Source organism: Pleurodeles waltl, chromosome 1_2, assembly GCF_031143425.1.
Source record: "Pleurodeles waltl isolate 20211129_DDA chromosome 1_2, aPleWal1.hap1.20221129, whole genome shotgun sequence".
Taxonomy (NCBI): Eukaryota; Metazoa; Chordata; class Amphibia; order Caudata; family Salamandridae; genus Pleurodeles; species Pleurodeles waltl.
Window position 1 is genome coordinate 434,137,340 of NC_090437.1, and position 21,782 is coordinate 434,159,121.

General features: G+C 48.1%; 1 pseudogene; it reads left to right on the forward strand.

Moving 5' to 3' along the window:
- Positions 1 to 21,507, forward strand: part of LOC138254614 (E1A-binding protein p400-like) — a 158,972-nt pseudogene extending 137,465 nt beyond the window's left edge.
- Positions 21,508 to 21,782: the final 275 nt, after the last annotated feature.

The following is a 21,782-nucleotide window of genomic DNA, read 5'->3' on the forward strand; positions in this document are numbered from 1 at the left end:
AAATCAGGGCGATAGCCAGGGCAGCAGTCCTTCGTAGCCGTCGGGAAGCGTGGAACCTCGCAGCAAAGACTTTCGGACCACGTCGACATGCAGGGGTCGATGAAGTGGCGGCCTTCCTCCAGAATTTTCACACGAAGCTCCTCACGGACCTCAGGCTTGGACCGGTACCGCTGGTATCGCCCCACATTGGGCGCCAACTGAGGTACTGGGTTTATCAGAACCGGTACTGATCCGGTAACCCAGCGGGGCCAGGGTACACCCAAAGACCTCGGGTACTTTCCTGATTCAGACCACAGAAACTCAGAGTCTTCTAGGTGAAGTCAAAGATCGAATTTATTGGCTGCAACCAAGTAACAAGCGTCCTAGAAGTACAACAGCACAGTTTGTATGTTCTCAGGAGATTGTCTGTCAATGCAAAATCAGGTTTCCTTATATACAGTTTTTTAAGCTTCAGGCAAACATTCTTGACATTTTGGTTGGTCATTCACATGTTTTCACTACAAAGGAAAAAACAGTGTCATGATGAAACCTCATATTTCATGTCATCCAACCCATAATAAATTACCGGCAAAGCCTAGTATTTTACATCAGATAAGTGTGGACCCCCAATAAAAACGGGCACCTCCCCCTCGTAAAGTAAGAAGAAGAAAAGAGCAGGTGCAGGTGTGAGCAAGATTAGGCAGGGTGTGTGAGCGATAATAAGGGTTTTATGGCATGGTGTGCCTTGATGCTATCTGATTCGGCCACTGGGAGAGGGACTGACCAAACAGGTTTGGCCTGAGGCAATGGTTCCAGCTTGCCCAGGTCAGAGAAAAGTCAATCAAGGTGTACGTGTCCTTGGAATCAAATCTGACTGTATTATAAGCCTATGTGAGGGCAACTTTTAAAAATGGGAGCCACGAGTGCAGGACGAAAATGGCGATTTCGAGGTGAAAACACTGCTGGAATTGAGCGAAAATGCTCATGCTTAGTGTACTAGTCATTATCGGTCTTTTGATACTAAAATCGTACTGCTGTGGCAAAGTAAATTACATGGGTCCAGAATTTTTTGAACCACAAGAACAAAGGATTTATTCTGAGAGAGGTTGTTACACCCTCTCCTTTTGGAAATAGTTGTTAAGGGCCTGAGAGGAGTAGCCTCCCTTGGCCTCTGGAAATCCTTTGAAGGGTACAGATGGTGCCCTCCTTGCATAAACCAGTTCAGGGATCCCCCAGCCCCTGCTCTGGTGCGAAACTGGACAAAGGAAAGGGGAGTGACCACTCCCCTGTCCATCACCACCCCAGGGTGGTTCCCAGAGCTCCTCCAGTGTGCCCCAGACCTCTGCCATCTTGAATGCAGAGGTGTGAGGGCACAATGGAGGACGCTGAGTGGCCACTGCCAGCAGGTGACGTCAGAGACCCCTTCTGATAGATGCTTACCTGACTAGGTGGCCAATCCTCCTATTTAGGGTCTCTCCTGTGGGCTTCTCTTCAGATAACGAATGCAAGAGCTCACCAGAGTGCCTCTGCATCTCCTTCTTTGACTTCTGCCAAGGATCGACCGCTGACTGCTCCAGGACGCCTCCAAAACTGCAACAAAGTAGCAAGAAGACTACCAGCAACATTGTAGCGCCTAATCCTGACAGCTTTCTCGACTGTTTCCTGGTGGCGCATGCTCTGGGGGCTGTCTGCCTTCACCCTGCACTGGAAGCCAAGAAGAAATCTCCTGTGGGTCGATGGAATCTTCCCCCTGCTAACGCAGGCACCAAACATCTACTTCACCGGTCCCCTGGGTCCCCACTCATCGTGACGAGCGTGGTCCCTGGAACACAGGAGCTGGATCCAAGTGAACCCGACAGTCCAGTGGTCCATCTGTCCAAATTTGGGGGAGGTAAGTCCTTGCCTCCCCACGCCAGACCGTAATTCTGTGTACTGAGTGAATTGCAGCTGTTAGGGCTTTTGTGCACTTCTGCAAAGAATCCTACATGCACAGCACAGCCCAGGTCCCCAGCACTCCGTCCTGCATTGCTCAACTCGCTGAGTTGACCACCAGCTTCGTGGGACCCTCCTTTGTGGTGTTGAGATAACCACCTTGCTCAGTTTTCTTGAACCCATGTTCAAGTACTTCTGCGGGTGCTGCTGCTTCTGCGTGGGCTCTCTGTGTTGCAGAGCGCCCCCTCTGTCTCCTCCTCCAAGGGGCAACATCCTGGTCCTTCCTGGGACCGGGAAGCACCCATTTTCTTTAACCACAACCTTTGCAGCTAGCAAGACTTGTTTGTGGTCTTTTAGTGTGGAAACAATTCTGCGTCCTCCAGCATGCCGTGGGACATCTTCTGTGCAAAGGAGAAGTTCCTGGCATCTTCCGTTGTTGCAGAATCTTCAGCTTCTTCCACCCAGAGGCACCCATTTTGCACCTTCATCCGGGGTTTAGTAGGCTCCTGCCCCCCTGGACACTTTCGTGACTCTTGGATTTGTCCCCCTCCTTTGCAGGTCCTCAGGTCCAGGAATCCATCTTCAGTGCTTTGAGGCCTGTTGTGGTCTTTGCAGAATCTCCTATCACGACTTTAGTGTGTTTCTGGGGAAGTAGGGTAACTTTACTCTTACTTTTCAGGGTCTTGGGGTGGTCTATCTTGGATACCCTTAGTGTTTTCTTACACTCCCAGTGACCCTCTACACACTACACCAGGCCTGGGGTCCCTAAGTGGTTCGCATTCCACTTTCTTAGTATATGGTTTGTGTTGCCCCTAGGCCTATTATATCCTATAGTATTCTACAGTGTTTGCACTACTTTTCTCACTGTTACTTACCTGATTTTTGGTTTGTGTGTATATTTTGTGTATTGTACTTACCTCCTAAGGGAGTATATCCTCTGAGATACTTTTGGCATATTGTCACTAAAATAAAGTACCTTTATTTTTAGTAACTCTGAGTATTGTGGTTCTCATGATATAGTGCTAAGTGATATAAGTAGTATAGTAGGAGCTTTGCATGTCTCCTAGTTCAGCCTAAGCTGCACTGCTATAGCTACCTCTATCAGCCTAAGCTGCTAGAACACTTCTAATCTACTAATAAGGGATAACTGGACCTGGCACAAGGTGTAAGTACCACAAGGTACCCACTATAAGCCAGGCCAGCCTCCTACATTGGTGGTGCAGCGGTGGGATAAGTATTTGTAACTGCTTTACCACTTTGTCATTGGTGCTATTCATAAGAAAAACATATACCAAATACTTCAGAATATACACAGTAACCTAAACAGTTTAACTTTCCTTTTGTAAAACTTTCTAAAACGTTTCTGACAAGTTTCTGAAAACTTTGTAAAGTTTTCAAAAGTTTGAAAAAGTTTTTCTCTGTTCTTTCAAAAGTTTGAAAAACTTTTTTCTCTCTCTGTTCTAAACCTTTTCTCTCATGTCTGCAGTAGAGCTTACTCCCACAGTTGTCCAGGCAACATACGGGAATCTAAACTTTAAAAGTTTGAGGGGTCTCTGCTTTGAAAGAGGTTTAGCAATTGGAAAGAATCCTACAAAAGATCTTCTCCTCAGCCTTCTCCTAGAAAGTGACCAGAACCAGTCTGGCCTATCCTAGGATCAGGAGGTAGAGGAGGGTGGTACCCAGTCAGACTCAGAGGAGTCCCCTGAGGTTGCTGGGGAGGGTTCGTTGAAGGACCTGTCAGCTAGCAGGACACCTATTGACACTGGTAGTGGGAGGGGGTCATACATTAGTAGGGCACCTTTCACTCCTTAAGGCCAGGTTACTAGGGTCCAATCAGTTAGGGACAGGTCCAACTCTGCCAATTCTCACATAAATTCTGTGTCTCACAATTCCGAAGCCTCCCACCCTGAGGATAACTTAATGGAAAGGGAACTCAGAAAGCTGAGGTTGGAAGAGGCCAGACTGAAGCTTAAACAGCAGCAGCTGACCTTAGACAGGGAATCTCAGGATGTGGAAAGGGAAAGGAAGAGGATGGGGTTAGTTCCCAATGGTGGCAGCAGCAGTGTTTTTGATAGTAATCCTGTTAGAGAGCAAGATTCCAGAAACCTGCATAAGATAGTCCCCCCTTACAAGGAGGGGGATGACATTAACAAGTGGTTTGCTGCACTTGAGAGGGCCTGTATGGTACAGTTGGTCCCTCAAAGGCAGTGGGCTGCTATCTTGTGGCTATCTTTCACTGGTAAGGGTAGGGATAGGCTCCTTACTGTCAGAGAAAGTGATGCTAATAACTACAAAGTTTTGAAGGATGCACTCTTGGATGAATTTGGCGTAACCACTGAACAATACAGGATTAAGTTCAGAGACACCAGAAAATAGTCCTCTCAAGACTGGACAGACTTTGTAGACTCTTCAGTGAAGGCCTTGGAGGGTTGGTTACATGGCAGTAAGGTGACTGACTATGAAAGCCTGTATAATCTATTCCTGAGAGAGCATATTTTAAACAATTGTGTGTCTGATTTGTTGTACCAGTACTTGGTAGACTCAGATCTGACCTCTCCTCAAGAATTGGGAAAGAAGGCAGACAAATGGGTCAGAACAAGAGTGAACAGAAAAGTTCATACAGGGGTGACAAGGATGGCAAGAAGAAGGATGGTAAGTCTTCTGACAAGGGTGGGGACAAAGATAAAAAACATTGAGGCTTCATCAGGCCCACAAAAATCCTCTGGGGATGCTGGGTCCAAATCCTCTTCTCACAATCAGAAAAAGCCTTGGTGTTATTTATGTAAAGTAAAAGGCCATTGGGCAAGTGATGTCACTTGTCCAAAGAAAAACACCAAACCTCCCACCACCACAACCCCAACTGCAAATTCTAGTGCCTCTAGTAATAGCAGTGGCAGTGGGAAGTCTACTACAAATAGCCAATCCAAGGGTGTAGCTGGGATCACTATTGGCAGTATAGTTGGGGTTGGTCTTGTTAGGGAGACCACAGAGGCTGTTTTAATCTCTGATGGTGGCATTGACTTTGCCACCTTGGTTGCTTGTCCCCTTAATATGGGTAAGTACAAGCAAAAAACCCCAATTAAGGGTGTTGAGGTTGAGGCCTACAGAGACACAGGAGCCAGTGTAACTACGGGTATAGAGAAACTGGTCAACCCTGATCAACACCTACTTGGTCAGCAGTACCAAGTGACAGATGCTCACAATAACACACTTAGCCACCCCATGGCTGTTATGAATCTCAACTGGGGGGGGGAGGTTACTGGGCCAAAAAAAGTTGTGGTAGCGACTGAATTACCTGTAGATTGCTTACTAGGCAATGATTTGGAGACATCAGCTTGGGCTGAAGTGGAGTTGGAGGCTCATGCAGCAATGCTGGGAATTGCTGGGCATTCCTGGGCATATTTGTGCTTTAACCAGGGCTGAGGCCAAAAAGCAAAAAGGACAGGGAAACTTGGATCCTGGAACAATGGACCAAGTGCTCCCAAAAGCTAGGGCTAGCAAGGGTAAATCCTTGCCCACTATCCCTCCCTCACTAGAAGATTCCCCTTTTGAGGAAGAGGAATCCTCTCCCTGTGATGAACCTACACCAGAGGAGCTGGCAGCAGACACTGCTGAACTTTTGGGTGCAGGGGGGCCTGCTAGGGAAGAGCTGAGTGTGGCACAGCAGACATGTCCCACACTAGAGGGTTTGAGACAGCAAGCTGTCACAAAGCAGAATGAGGATGTTAGTGATAGCCATAAGGTGTATTGGGAAGACAACCTCCTGTATACTGAGTAAAGGGACCCTAAACCTGGAGCTGCCAGGAGATTGGTCATCCCTTTGCAATACAGAGAGTTTCTTCTTACCTTGGCACATGACATTCCCTTGGCTAGGCATTTGGGCCAAAGTAAAACTTGGGACAGGCTTGTTCCCGTTTCACTGGCCCCATATGTCAGCGGACACCAAAGAGTTGTGTCGCTCTTGTCTGACCTGCCAAGCCAGTGGCAAGGCTGGTGGCACTCCAAAGGCCCCCTTAATTCCACTTCCTGTGTTTGGGGTGCCCTTTGAAAGGGTAGGGGTTGACATAGTTGCCCCCCTTGACCCTCCAACAGCTTCAGGCAATAGGTTTATCCTGGTGGTAGTTGACCATGCCACTAGGTACCCTGAAGCCATCCTCTTAAGGACCACTACAGCTCTTGCAGTGGCAAAGGCCCTCCTGGGAATCTTTTCCAGAGTGGGCTTCCCTAAGGAAGTGGTGTTAGACAGAGGTAGTAACTTCATGTCTGTATACCTCAAAGCAATGTGGAAGGAGTGTGGTGTAACATACAAGTTCACTACTCCTTATCATCCACAAACAAATGGTCTGGCTGAGAGGTTTAATAAAACTCTCAAAGGTTTGATAATGGGACTCCCTGAAAAACTCAGAAGGAGATAGGATGTCCTGTTACCTTGCCTCCTTTTAGCTTACAGGGAGGTACCCCCAAAAGGATTGGGCATTAGCCCCTTTGAACTCCTCTTTGGGCACCCTGAGAGAGGTCCCCTTGCACTTGTTAAGGAGGGTTGGGAACAACTTTTAAAAGCTCCTAAACAGGACATTGTGTATTATGTACTGAAGACACGCTTTGACAACAACTCTCAAAACAGCAAAGAACTCTTCACCATTATCAATGAACTTGCCAAACCCAAAGCCAGCAACATAGACCTCACACACACACACAGCACCTATGTGACGCCCTTTCCAACCACTTCCTCCACAAAATCCTGGACATCCACAACAGCTTCATACCACACACACCCACCACACATACCCCTCACTCACCCAACTCAACCCCCACTCAAGACCCCCCACCACACTATCCACATGGACCCCCACCACACACGAAGAAACCGAAAAAACCATGAACTCCATCCACTCCCGTTCCCCCTCCGACCCCTGTCCACACCGAATCTACAACAAAGCTAGCCCTACCATCGCCCCCATACTCCACAACATAATCAACTCCTCTTTCGACTCCGCCACCTACCCAAACCCCTGGAAGCACGCGGAAATTACCGCCCTACTAAAAAAAACAAGCCAACCCGGAGATCCTCTCCAACTACCACCCCATCTCCCTCCTCCCTTTCCCCGCCAAGGTTTCAGAGAAATTAGTCAACACCCGCCTATCCCACTTCCTCGAAGCAACCAACACCCTTGACCCCTCACAATCTGGGTTCCGCAAGAACCACAGCACAGAAACCGCCCTCATCGCATGCACTGACGACATCAGGACCAAAGTCAACAAAGGCGAGACCGTCGCACTCATCCTACTAGACCTCTCCGCAGCTTTTGACACCGTCTGCCACCACACACTCCGCACACGCCTTCACAACATAGGAATCCGCCACAAAGCCTGAGACTGGCTCACCTCCTTCCTCACCGACCGGACCCAGAGAGTCCGCCTTCCACCCTTCCACTCCAACACTACCAAGATCACCTGCGGAGTCCCCCAAGGGTCCTCCCTCAGCCCCACACTCTTCAACATCTACATGATCCCCCTAGCCAACATCCTCCGAGCACACGGAATCACTATCCTCTCCTACGCAGATGACACCCAACTCATCCTCTCCCTCACCCGCAACCCCACCACCGCCAAAACCAACCTACACGCCGCTCTCCTAGACACTGCCAACTGGATGACCACTAACCACTTCAAGCTCAACTCAAACAAAACCGAGATCATCATCTTCGGCCCAAACAAAACCACATGGGACGACTCCTGGTGGCCCACCGCCCTAGACCCCCCGCACCCACCCCCGCAACCCACGCACGCAACCTCAGCATCATCCTCGACCCCTCCCTCTCCATGACACAGCAAATCAATGCTCTAACCTCCTCCTGCTTCCACACACTCCGCACTCTAAAAAAATCCTTCAAATGGATCTCCCCAGAAACCAGAAAGACAGTCACCCACGCACTCATCAGCAGCAGACTGGACTACGGTAACGCCCTCTACGCCGGCACCCCACTCAAACTCAAACGCAAACTCCAAAGAATCCAGAACACAGCCTCGCGCCTCGTCCTTGGCCTCCTCCGCCACGAACGAATCTCACCACACCTCAAATCCCTTCACTTGCTCCCCATAGACAAGAGAATCACATTCAAGATCCTCATCCACGCACACAAATCCCTCCACAACACCGGCCCAACCTACCTCAATGAAAGAGTAAACTTCCACACTCCCACACGCAACCTCCGATCAGCCGACCTCGCCCTAGCCACAGTCCCCCGCATCCAGCGCACCACCACCATCTCCTACCTCGCCCCCAAAACCTGGAACTCCCTCCCCACCGACCTTTGCAAAACCAAAGACCTACTGGTCTTCAGAAAAAACCTCAAGACCTGGCTGTTCAACCAGTGACCCTCCCTGACCCCCCCCCCGGCTTTCCCCCTCAGCGCCTTGAGACCCTCACGTGTAAGTAGCGCGCTCTATAAATTTTTGATTGATTGATTGATTGTACTTGGCCTAACATCCAGAATGGCAGAGTATATGAAAAAGTCCAGTAAAAACCTTCAGGCCAGCCAAGAGCTGCAAAAGCAATGGCATGACCAGAAGGCTGTCCTGACCCAGTACCACCCAGGACAGAAGGTGTGGGTATTGGAGCCTGTGGCCCCAAGAGCACTCCAGGACAAATGGAGTGGACCCCATCTAATTGTAGAGAAAAAGGGTGAGGTTACCTACTTGGTAGACCTGGGTGCTGCCAGGAGTCCCCTTAGGGTGCTCCATGTCAACCGCCTAAAACCCTACTATGACAGGGCTGATCTCACCCTGCTCATGGCAACTGATGAGGGACAGGAAGAAGAGAGTGACCCTCTCCCTGATCTCTTCTCCACCACTGAAGCTGATGGCTTTGTGGATGGAGTAGTACTGGCAGATTGTCTTACTGCTGTGCAGAAGTACAACTGTGTAAATCTTTTAAGTCAATTTTCTGAACTCTTCGTACTGATACCGGGTACCACTACTTGGTGTGAGCATACAATCAATACTGGAAACAGTTTACCTGTCAAAGGTAAGATTTATAGGCAGCCTGACCATGTAAGAGACTGCATTAAACAAGAAGTTCAGGAAATGTTAGACTAAGGAGTGATTGAGCCTTCAGAAAGCCCATGGACTAGCCCAGTGGTGCGTGTTCCTAAACCTCACAGTAAGGATGGTAAAAGAGAGATGAGGTTTTGTGTTGACTATAGAGGGCTCAACCAAGTAACCAAGACAAATGCTGACCCTATACCCAGGGAAGATGAGCTGATAGATACACTGGCTTCTGCCAAGTATCTGAGCACTTTTGATTTAACTGCAGGGTATTGGCAGATTAAATTATCAGAAGATGCAAAACCTAAAACTGCATTCTCAACCATTGGAGGGCACTGTCAATTCTGTGACGCCCTTTGATCTGAAGAATGCACCTGCCACTTTTCAAAGGTTGGTGAACACAGTCCTGCAAGGGTTGGAAGCTTTTAGTACAGCATATCTAGATGATATAGCTGTCTTTAGCTCCACCTGGGATGAGCACTTGCTCCACCTGTGGAAAGTTTTAGAGGCCCTGCAAAAGGCAGGCCTCACTATCAAGGCCTAAAAGTGCCAGATAGGGTAGGGGAAAGTGGTTTATCTGGGCCACCTGGTAGGTGTGGAACAGATTGCACCTCTGCAGGGGGAAATCAAGACCATTATGAAATGGGCTCCCCCTACAACTCAAACCCAGGTGAGAGCCTTTTTAGGCCTCACAGGGTACTATAGGAGGCTTATTAAGAATTATGGCTCCATTGCAGCTCCTCTTAATGACCTCACTATTAAAAAGATGCCTAAAAAGGTATTGTGGACAGCTAGCTGTCAAAAAGCTTTTGATGAGCTCAAACAGGCCATGTGCTCTGCACCTGTCCTAAAAAGCCATTGCTATTCCAAAAGTTCATAGTCCAGACTGATGCTTCTGAATTAGGGGTTGGGGCAGTGCTATCACAGCTTAACACTGAGGGTCAGGATCAACCTATTGCTTTTATCAGCAGGAGGTTGACCCCTAGAGTAAAGCATTGGTCTGTCATAGAGAGGGAGGCCTTTGCTTTGGTCTTATTGTCCCTCGGGGGGGTTGTGTAGGAAAGTACCACCTTGCCTGGCATGTTACCCCCATTTTTACTTGTATGTATGTTTGTTTTTGCCTGAGTCACTGGGATCCTGCTAGCCAGGACCCCAGTGCTCATAAAGTGTGCCCTGTATGTGTTCCCTGTGTGGTGCCTAACTGTGTCACTGAGGCCTGCTAATCAGACACTCAGTGTTTATGCTCTCTCTGCCTTTACAATTGTCACTGCAGGCTAGTGACCATTTTTACCAATTCTGATTGGCACACTGGAACACCCTTATAATTCCCTAGTAATTGGTACCTAGGTTTCCAGGAGATACCTATGGGCTGCAGCATTTCTTTTGCCACCCATAGGGAGCTCAGACAATTCTTACACAGGACGTGTATGATATTTCACAGCCATTTTACACTGCACTTAAGTAACTTATAAGTCACCTATATGTCTAACCCTCACTTAGTGAAGGTTAGGTGCAAAGTTACTTAGTGTGAGGGCACCCTGGCACAAGCCAAGGTGCCCCCACATTGTTCAGGACAATTTCCCCTGACTTTGGGAGTGTGGGGACACCATTACACACGTGCACTACATATAGGTCAATACCTATATGTAGCGTCACCATTGTAACTCTGAACATGGCCATGTTACATGTCTAGGATCATGGAATTGTCACCCCAATACCATTCTTGTATTGGGGGGACAATTCCATGCATCCCCGGGGCTCAAGCATAGAGCCCGGGTACTGCCAAACTAACTCTCCATGGTTTTCTCTGCAGCTACCGCTGCTGCCAACCCTCAGACAGGTTTCTGCTCCCTGGGGCCTGGACAGCCCAGTCCCAGGAAGGCAGAACAAAGGATTTCCTCTGAGAGAGGGTGTCACACCCTCTCCCTTTGGAAATAGGTGTGAAGGGCCTGAGAGGAGTAGCCTCTCCTGGCCTCTGGAAATGCTTTGAAGGGTACAGATGGTGCCCTCCTTGCATAAGCCAGTCTAGACCGGTTCAGGGATCCCCCAGCCCTGCTCTGGCGCAAAACTGGACAAAGGAAAGGGGAGTGACCACTCCCCTGACCAGCACCTCCCAAGGGGAGGTGCCCAGAGCTCCTCCAGTATGTCCCAGACCTCTGCCAACTTGGATGCAGAGGTGTGATGGCACAATGGACACCACTGAGTGGCTAGTGCCAGGAGGTGATGTCAGAGACCCCTCCTGATAGGTGCTTACCTTTCTCTGTAGCCAATCCTCCTCTGAGCGCTATTTATGGTCTCTCCTGTGGGTATCTAATGAGATAACGAATGCAAGAGCTCACCAGAGTTCCTCTGCACTTCCCTCTTTGACTTCTGCCAAGGATCGACCGCTGACTGCTCCAGGACGCCTGCAAAACCGCAAAAAAGTTGCAAGAACACTACCAGCAACATTGTATTGCCTCATCCTGCCGGATTTCTCAACTGTTTCCTGGTGGTGCATGCTCTGAGGGCTGTCTGCCTTCACCCTGCACTGGAAGCCAAGAAGAAATCTCCCGTGGGTCGACGGAATCTTCCCCCTGCTCACGCAGGAACCAAACTTCTGCATCAACAGTCCTCTGGGTCCTCTCTCGTCTTGACGAGCGTGGTCCCTGGAACACAGGAGCTGGATTCAAGTGTCCACACAGTCCAGTGGCCCTTCCATCCAAATTTGATGAAGATAAGTCCTTGCTTCCCCACGCCAGACAGTAATCCTGTGTAGTGCGTGAACTGCAGCTGCTAGGGCTTCTGTGCACTTTTTCAAGACTTCCTTTGTGCCCAGCCTAGCCCACGTCCCCAGCACTCCGTCCTGCATTGCCCAACTCGCTGAGTTGGACTCCAACTTTGTGGGACCCTCTTTTGTTGTGCTGAGATGACCGCTGTGTTCAGATCTTCTGAAAGCCTGTTCAGGTGCTTCTGCGGGTGCTGCCTGCTTTTGCGTGGGCTCTCCGTGTTGCTGAGTGCCCCCTCTGTCTCCTCCTTTAAGGGGCAATCTTCTGGCCCTTCCTGGGTCCTGGCAGCACCCAAAATCCTCAACTGCGACTCTTGCAGCTAGCAAGGCTTCTTTGCAGTCTTCCTGCGTGGAAACAACTCTGCGTCCTCCAGCACGCAGTGGGACATCTTCTTACCAAAGGAGAAGTTCCTGTCGCCTTCTGTTGTTGCAGAATCTTCTGCTTCTTCCACCTGGAGGCAGCCCTTTTGCACCTTCATCCAGGGTTAAGTGGGCTCCTTCCCCCCTGGACACTTGGGTGACTCTTGGACTTGGTCCCCTTCCATTACAGGTCCTCAGGTCCAGGAATCCGTCTTCACTGCTTTGCAGTCAGTTGTTGTCTTTGCAGAATCTCCTATCTCGACTTTACTGTCTTTCTGGGGTAGTAGGGTAACTTTACTCCTATTTTTCAGGGTCTTGGGGTGGGGTATCTTGGACACCCTTAGTGTTTTCTTACACTCCCAGTGACCCTCTACATACTACACTAGGCCTGGGGTCCATTCATGGTTCGCATTCCACTTTTGGAGTATATGTTTTTTGTTGCCCCTAGGCCTATTGTCTCCTATTGCATTCTATTGTGTTCTACAGTGTCTGCACTACTTTTCTAACTGTTTACTTACCTGATTTTGATTTGTGTGTATATTTTGTGTATTTTAATTACCTCCTAAGGGAGTATATCCTCTGAGATACTTTTGGCATATTGTCACTAAAATAAAGTACCTTTATTTTTAGTAACTCTGAGTATTGTGATTCTTATGATATAGTGCTCCATGATATAAGTGGTATAGTAGGAGCTTTGCATGTCTCCTAGTTCAGCCTAAGCTGCTCTGCTATTGCTGCTTCTATCAGCCTAAGCTGCTATAACACTTCTAATCTACTAATAATGGATAAGTGGACCTGGCACAAGGTGTAAGTACCATCGGGTACCCACTATAAGCCAGGCCAGCCTCCTACACCAACTTCAGATCTACCTATATGAAGTCTCTGTGGGAGGAGTGTGGGGTGACCTACAAGTTTACCACTCCTTACTATCCCAAAGGAAACTGTCTGGTTGAGAGATTCAACTGCACCTTGAAGGGCATGATCATGAGCCTGTCAGAGCCCTTGAGGTCCTCAAGGCATAAGTGGGACGTCCTCTTGCCATGCCTTCTTTTTGCCTACAGGGAGGTGCCACAAAGGGTCTTGTATTTAGCCATTTTGAGTTGCTGTATGGCCACCTTATCAGAGGACCTTTGAGTCTGGTTAGGGAAGGCTTGGAGAAAGCCTCCAGTAAGCCTCCCCCCAGGATGCATTTATTTACATGCTGGCTTTTAGGAACCAGACTTCTCACTTCAGGAAGCTCGCTCAAGAGAACCTAGAAGCAAGCCAGGAAGATGTGAAACTGTGGTATGACCAGAATGCCACTCTGGTTGAGTTTCGTCCTGGACAAACAGTGTGGGTGATGGCCCCAGCAGAGCCTTGTATTCTCCAAGATAAGTGGACTGGGCCTTTTGAGGTGGTGGAGTGCAAGAGCGATGTTGTCTATCGGGTGAACTTGCGGACTCAAGGGAACCCTTTGAGGGTCCTACATGTGAACTGCCTCAGAGAGGACAGAAGTGACTATGCTATTGGCAACAGATGATGGGGTAGAGGAAGAGAGTGAGCCTCTTCCTGACCACCTGTCTGCCAAAGAGAAAGATGGTTTAGTGGAGGGTGTGAACCTCTCCCACTCACTGACTCTAGAAAAACAGAGGGACTGACGCCAAGTGTTGGGACAGTTTGCCTTTCTCTTTTCCTTGGTCCAAGAGATTACACACTTGTGCACACATGATATGGACACTGGGGTCAGTCCACCTGTGAAGCGTGACTGACAAGGTTAGAGACAACATTGAGGGTGAGGTATCCAAATTGTTAGCAGTTGGGGTTATTGAGTTTTCCAGTAGCCCTTAGGCCAGTCCTGTGGTCTTGGTCCCAAAAGCTGCTGCTCCTAGCATCACTTCAGAACTCAGGTTCTGTATGGATTACCGGGGACTCCACGCAGTCACAAAGACTGGCACGCACCCCATCCCTCCAGGAGATGAGCTCATTGAACGTTTAGGGGCTGCCAAATGTCTATGTACTTTTAATCTGACCTCTGGATATTGGCAGATTGCTCTGACTGAGGGGGCTAAGGAGAGGTCTGCATTTTCTACCACAGATGGGCACTACCAGTTTAGAGTGATACCCTTTGGGATGAAACATGCCCCTGCCACCTTTCAGAGGGTGGATAACCAGGTATTGGATGGATTGGAGGATTTCAGTGCAGCCTACCTTGATGAGATTGCTGTGTTCAGCTCAACTTGGAAGGAACACTTGCAGCAACTCTGCAAAGTGTATGAGGCCATGCAGAAGGCAGGCCTCACTATTAAGACAAGAAAATGCCAAATAGGGTAGGGTGTTGTGATGTACTTGGGACAGCAGGTGGGGAGTGGCCAGGCTGCACCCATACAGCCAAAGATTGACATAATTCTGGCTTTGGAGCCTCCCAAGACTCAACTGAGGTGAGAGCCTTTTTAGGTCTCACCGGATACTACAGGAGGCAGGTTAAGGGGGAATGGCACTATTGTTGCTTCCTTAACCGAGTTAACATCCAAGCAACAACCAAAGAAAGTGATCTGGACTGAGTCTTGCCAGACAGCTTTTGATGCCCTGAAGGCAGCCATGTGCATGGCACCCATGCCGAAGACACCTGACTTCTCTAAAGAATTTGTTGTGCACACTGATGCTTCAGAGCATGGTGTGAGAGCAGTACTAGCACAGTTAAATGAAGGGGCGTAGACCAGCCTGTAGCTTTCATTAGTAGAAGGTTACTTCCCCAGGAAAATAGGTGGAGTGCAGTTGAGCATGAAGCTTTTGCTGTGGTCTGGGTGCTGAAGAAGTTAAGAGCCTACTTGTTTCGGACTCATGTCCAGGTTCAGACAGACCACAGGCCCTTCAGATGATTACTGCAGATGAGGGGTGAGAATCTAAACAGGTTGAGGTGGTCTATATCCCTACAGTGAATGGACTTTATGGTGGGATGCAACCCTGGAACAGAACACTCCAGTGCTGATGGCCTGTCCATATTCTTCCACCTTAGTAATGAGAACTCCCATGAGGTTGGGTAGTTCTTCCCACTTTTAGCTGGGGGGGACACATGTTAGACCTGGCACCCTTGGTATGGTGTCCTCAGTAAAAAAGTGCACTAAGCACATACCTATGCAACTTTGCCTAAATATTGAAATCAGATCACCTATCCTCTGGCACGTCCTTTAAATGGAGAAACATGTCACTGACAGTAAAAGTGACATCAACTTACTTAACAAATAAAACATATTTGAAACACCTATACTATGCCCAGATCATCATTTCTCTGCTGACAATACTGTTTCATTAACATAACTCAGGATACAACATTTTCACATCCTCTACATATTTCATGCAGACTGCTACATGCATGCATTAAGCCAGCAGCTGATTCATTATCATAAATATGATTCTTAGTCAATGACATACCTTTCATAACATTAGTGAACATATATGAGCCTTAAAATGGCAGCTGCCTGACCTACTGTAGTGGACATCAGGAAGTGATCTAACTCCATCAGCGGATGTAATCATGGTGGTAGGCAGATGCAACCTCAGTGAACATTGTCATTGGAACACATTGCTGCCTTTGGCGAACTTTGTCCAATGTCAACGTCCTTCAGTGGTGGTGGTCCTGTATGTGGAGGAAGTGACCGTCAATTCATACTTCATCCCCCACTTGACTCCTGACACTGCTGCTAGCAAGGCCTCCACAAACTGAGCTGCTGTGGACTGCCTTTGAGAGCAATCATGCTATGTCCTATGGGTGATAAAGCCCCTACATTCTCACCTGATGAGCTGGACAAGCTTGTGGATGAGTTATTTCCCCCATATGGACAGCTTTATGGTGCACCCTAGGAGCAGGTAAATGCAATGCAATACCAATCTTTGAAATCTTGAGTGTATGATGATGCTGATGAAAAGTGGTGGAATAAAGGATTGGAATAATATGTTTGGGTAGATGGACATGTGCACACGTGCTTACATAGTTTTTTGAGCCCCGATACATAGTAGGAAGTGTGTGATGTATGCACCCTGACCTAACTAAAAACTGTAAAACGTTATAACTGAAGGTGGTGTTAGAAATAGTTGTGTACTCATACCATGTTTGTCAGGAAAGCTATTGCCAGCATTGTTAAGTTTTTCCCTCAGCAAAAATGATTCCCCTTTTCCTTGTACCCACGTTGGTTGCCACAGCATACTCACTCCCAGTGGCTCTTGCGGAGGCTGTTCTTAGAACTAGCTTCTTCAGGTTTAACTGCCACTCAAGATGGTGGCCGCAAATCTTTCTGAGGTCGGCACTCTAGTGTTTCTATCATGGTCTTGTGCTGAGCTTCCCTGCAGCTGTTTCTCTCTGGGAGCCCTGCACTTCAACTGTCGTCCTGAGGAGAATGAGCAGTGTTCCTGAGGCACTTCGTTTCATAGAGAATTCTTCCAGTTTTGAGTAATTAATTATTTTTCTTGTTACTGTGTGCACACCAGCTATTTTTTCCCTTTTGAAGAAGCTGAATTGTTTCCTTCTTTCAACAACTGGCTATTGGCTTTCTGAGGAGAATTTGTTTTGGCTTAACAGAACTTCAAGCAACTGCAGTAAGGAATCCTTTTGTATAATTTTCAGACTTGCCAATATATATATGTATAAATATTCAAGAACGCTTTGCTTTGCAAACTTGTCAGTCTTAGACACAAATCTCAGTGCTCAGACTAATTCCTAGAGACTGTGATTGAGAAAACTGAACCTTGAGAAGGAGTTTTCGTTTCCTATAAAAGACATTAGTAGTTTGTATATTTGTGAATTTTTGAACTGTTTTCCATAGAACCTTGAAAATCTCTGACTCTGGAGAAAAGACAATATTAAGTTAACATTGTTCTCTTAGAAAGAGGCTAGTCTCTAAAAAAAATCTAGGTTAGGAGAAAGATAGAATTGGGTGAATGTGAATGGCTGAACAGTTGAATGTACAGTAGGAATGTACATATCTATGCTCTTATCACACGATTGCGGGTCCTCCCTTTAAAGAAATACCAATAAGAAGAAAGGTGCAGGTTTTCAGAAACACACACTGAATATCCTATCTTCAAGTAGGAATCACAGGCTGTAACTGGATCTGGAGGCAGTCTCTCTTTTTCTTTTCCCATTCCCATTTCCCCCTAGCAGATGCAGGGTTCAGATAATCAGTTAAAGTCTGAGCGTGCATCTGTTGGAGGGAGGTGGGTAAAAGGCAACTGCTCCTGTGGAAGTTTGATTTAACGGGTAATCTTCTGACAATGTCTAAAGACATGTTTATGGTTTGGTCATGTGTATGTAGTCAACACCTGGCACTGGATATGAATGTTGTATGCCTGACTCCACTTCACACATGGCCTGACTGCAGATGGTCATTCCACATAGAAGGGGGTGTTGGTGGAAGTGTATGTATGGCTACTTGCACTAACTTTTATTTCACCCTTCTTGTTTTGGTATGGTGCATGTGGACATGACTTTCTCCTATTGTCTGTGTCATCCATGGAGGTCAACCCACATCAGAAAAAGGGGATCTGGCTCGCCATTGCCAAGAAATTGCAGTCCCCTAGGGGTCCACAGCCGGCAGAGCACTCACTTGTGGAAGGTCCTTAGATGCTGGGCTAGCAATACTGCAGAGGCCCAGCTGGGGATGTCCCCCCAAGGAGGAAGGAATGCCTGTAAGACCTTCACCCCCTCAAATGGCCCGCATATTGGTGGTGGCCTACCATGAGCTGGTTGGGCGTGTGAGGGCATCACAGCAGCCAAAAAGGGGTAAGTACTGACTTAACATATTTTCATCCCTATGCGAGGTCAGTGAATAAAGTCATGGCATCTAAGCTGTGACAATGTTGTAAGTGCAAATCGTCAAAGATCTCCAAGGAACACATAGATGTACAGTCCTCAACATTGGTAGACAGGTGTGCACATTCTTTTATGTATAGGAACATATTACTCTCCTATGTTATCCCTTCTGTACAAAAGCAGATGATGATGCACATGTGACTGTGTCATATGTGTGCCACTATACTGCTTTAGATTTCCAGCTGGTTGTTCCTTGCCAACTTCAGATCAATACTCCCAACATCATGATGGTAAGTTGTTCTGGTCTTTGCCTTCTGTCTATTCCAATGCCCCTTGATCCATGTCTATGTGTAAAATAGAGTCTGACAATTGTAAGTCATTCCTACTTTTCATGACGTTTCTGATAAGTGACAACTTAATGTGAGGCTGTGATGTCCATCTGACATTTCACATGCTATACTTGCTAAACTTACTCAGAGCTCTTAGGAGATGAACCTATTTGGTAAGACATGACTGGGGAAACGGCCTTAACGCCGACTCCTAAACAACGAAGTCCTGGTTAACGAAAGCGGAACAACGGTTTCCTTAACCACAACTTCGTTGTTTTGTGCCTTAACCACGCATGTGCTGAACAACTCACATGCGTGGTTAAGGCACAAACAAGGGAGTCGGCTGAGGAGGACGACGCGACGAGGTGACAACTCAGGTAAGTGGGGCTAGGGTGGGGGGTCCGAGTTTTAGTTTTGGGGGTGAGGGGTCGGGTATTTTCTGTTCTAGGGGTGGGGGGTCGGGGTTTTAGGTTTAGGGCCGGGAGTCGGGGTATTTTTCGTTTTAGGGGTGGGGCGGGGTGGGGGGTCGGGGTATTTTCTGTTTTAGAGATGGGGCGGGGGTGGGGGGTCGGGGCTTTTAGTTTTAGGGGCGGGGTGGGGGTTGGGGTATTTTCTGTTTTAGGGGCGGGGTGGGGGTTGGGGGTCGGGGTATTTTCTGTTTTAGAGGCGGGGTCGGGGTTTTAGGTTTAGGGCTGGGGTGGGGGGTCAGGGTATTTTCTGTTTTAGGGGTGGGGGCCGGAGTGGGGGGTCGGGGTATTTTCTGTTTTAGGGGCGGGGTGGGGGGTCAGGCTTTAGTTTTAGGGGTTGGGGGTCGGGTATTTTCTCTTTTAGGGGTGGGGTGTGGGTGGGGGGTCGGGGCTTTAGTTTTAGGGGCAGGTGGTAGGTCGGGTATTTTCGTTTTAGGGGCGGGGTGGGGGGTCGGGGTTTTAGTTTTAGCGGCGGGGTGGGGGCGAGGTATTTTCTGTTTTAGGGGTGGGGTGGGGGATTGGGGGGGTTTAGGTTTAGGGGCAGGGTGGGGGGCTTGGAGTAGTTTTAGGGGTAGGGGTTGGGGTACTTTAGGTTTCAGGGATGGGGTGGGGGTTGGGGTTGTTTTAGGTTTTGGGGGTAGGGTTGGGGTCAGTTTTCGGGGCGGGGTGGGGCGTTTGGGGGGTTAGGTTTAGGGGCAGGGTGGGGGGCTCAGAGTAGTTTTAGGGGTGGGGGTTGGAGTACTTTAGGTATCAGGGATGGGGGGGGTTGGGCTTGTTTTAGGCTTTGGGGGTAGGGAGGGGGTCAGTTTTAGGGGCAGGGGTGGGGGGTTGGGGTTTTAGGTCTTAGGGGTGGGTTGGGGGTCGGGTAATTTTAGGGGCGGGGGTTGGGGGTTTAGGGGCAGGGTGGGGGGCTCAGAGTAGTTTTAGGTGTGGGGGTTGGGTAATTTAGGTTTCAGGGATGGGGTGGGGGTTGGGGTTGTTTTAGGTTTTGGGGTAGGGTGGGGGTCGCGGTAATTTTAGGGAGGAAGTGGGGGGTTGGGGTAGTGTTAGGGGCAAGGGTGGGGGGTTGGTGTGGTTTTAGGGGGAGTTGGGGGGGTCACGGTAATTTTTAGGGGTGGGGGTGGGGGGGATCTGGGGGGACGCATGCATGAACAATGGATGCCTATCACTAATGTCTTTACCAGGAATGCCTTTACAACAAAAAATCGTTGTTAAGGCATTCGTGGTAAAGGCATTAGTGGTAAAAAAAGAGGTCGTTGTTCCGACCTCATTGATCAGGCATTCGTTGTTCCGGCAGGTGTCGTTCCGACATACATTCCAGGGCTGTACATTGGCCCCTGTCATGTCTCATCTGAGTGGAAATCCTACTAGAAATCATGGCGATATTGTTAGACTACTATTGAAACATATACATTGGTATTTGAGCTATGAATGTTAGTACCATGTACATGTTCTTTGGATGGTAAGTGGCTACACAGCTATTTCCTTACCCATTGTGTTGTGGGTATGCTAAATAGGCCAAGACATCTTATTGACAGGTACATTCTTCACTGGGTTTTGTCAACATCATACGTACATTGAAAGGTCCTGTCATAAATAAACATTGTAATGTGTCATAAACATACCTGATTTTGCTATTTTGGATATGTATTGAATGCTTTTAGTATGGAAACCTATTGTTAGCACTGACTACATTGCGGTGCAAGTGTGGTAGTTCACATTCACATGTGGGTGGAATAGTATGTGTAGTCAATCATTTGGCTTGCCTCAAGGTTTATGTCTCTATCATGGGATCCTCAGATGTGGTTTGTTTAATTGACATTTTCCTATACAATTATAAGACTACTCATGTCTGAAGTGTAGAAAGTGATGTTGCCACTCAAACATTGGGCTATTGATGTTGCCACTCATCATGATACGTTCAACTGTATGTGGCCCTTATGCACATGACAGGTGTTGATTGTATAAAAGGAGTATGTATGCTACCTGTGGTTGTCTGGGGGTAAATGCTTTGGGCTAAAAAGTCCCCTATGAGTGTGCAAGACTTTGTTTACAGGTGGGGAATGACTAAGATGAGTAGGAAAACAAAGTATGTATCATCCTTTTCTACATCATTGTTGGTACATGTGTTGGTGAAATGTGTTTAGACTCAATCATACTCCAAATTTGGATATGCCAAAGATAGAAGGTGCATGTTTGCAAATTTCAAATGTGAAGGTTGGTCAATCTCTGACATGAAAGGGTTTAGGCTTGTATGTAAAATATTGTCTTGTGTTTAGCATATGATAAGGGTCCTTCCCTGGTACATGACATCAGGTAATATTGTAAGTATTTGTAGATGCTGTGTATGTGATATGTGGAAATCCATGTTACCACTATTTCCCATAGCTTGGTTGTTGGTTGACTATGTTGCTGTGGATAAGGACCCAGAATCATTTCGCCAAGTCAGCTTGTCATGAAATGGTTAGTGTGGTAGCTCTACCGATATGATGGTATTGTAGGTGTGAGATAGGTGGCTTAGCTGGTGTGTGACATTGTTGTCATAAAGGGGGTGTAGATTGTATATTGTTGTGACATGATGTTGGCACTAACCCGGTTCTACCTGGGGATGTAGTACAACTAGATGTAATGTAATGCAAATTATGTGTACAGAGTGATGTTAGTGTATTAAAAGGATGTGATGACCCTACCTCTCTTTCTGTTTTCCAGCACCAGCATCGGCAGGTGAAGGAGATGGGACACAGCGAAGTGTGGAAGCTGCTGGCCATGGGACCACAAGTCATGATACCACTGACACCAAGGGACCCAGTGGCCCGGAGGTCGAAGAGAGTGCCACAGGGGTGACAGGATTCACCTCATCATCTTCAGAATCCTCCTCCAGTTGACACTCCCTGGCGGTGGCGTACCCATCTGGGCCCACCCCAGCACCACCTCTTTCCTCCGTCCCCCTTTCCACCACCGCCCTCCCTGTAGCTCCCCACAGAGTTGGTGGTACCCACTCACCCAATAGGGTGGACATCTCCTTTGACATAGGCACCTATGCCCCAGCCCCTGTTAACCCTGCTGACCTCAGTGAGGAGGCTATTGGCCTGCTGAGGTCCGTCTCTGTGGGTCAGTTG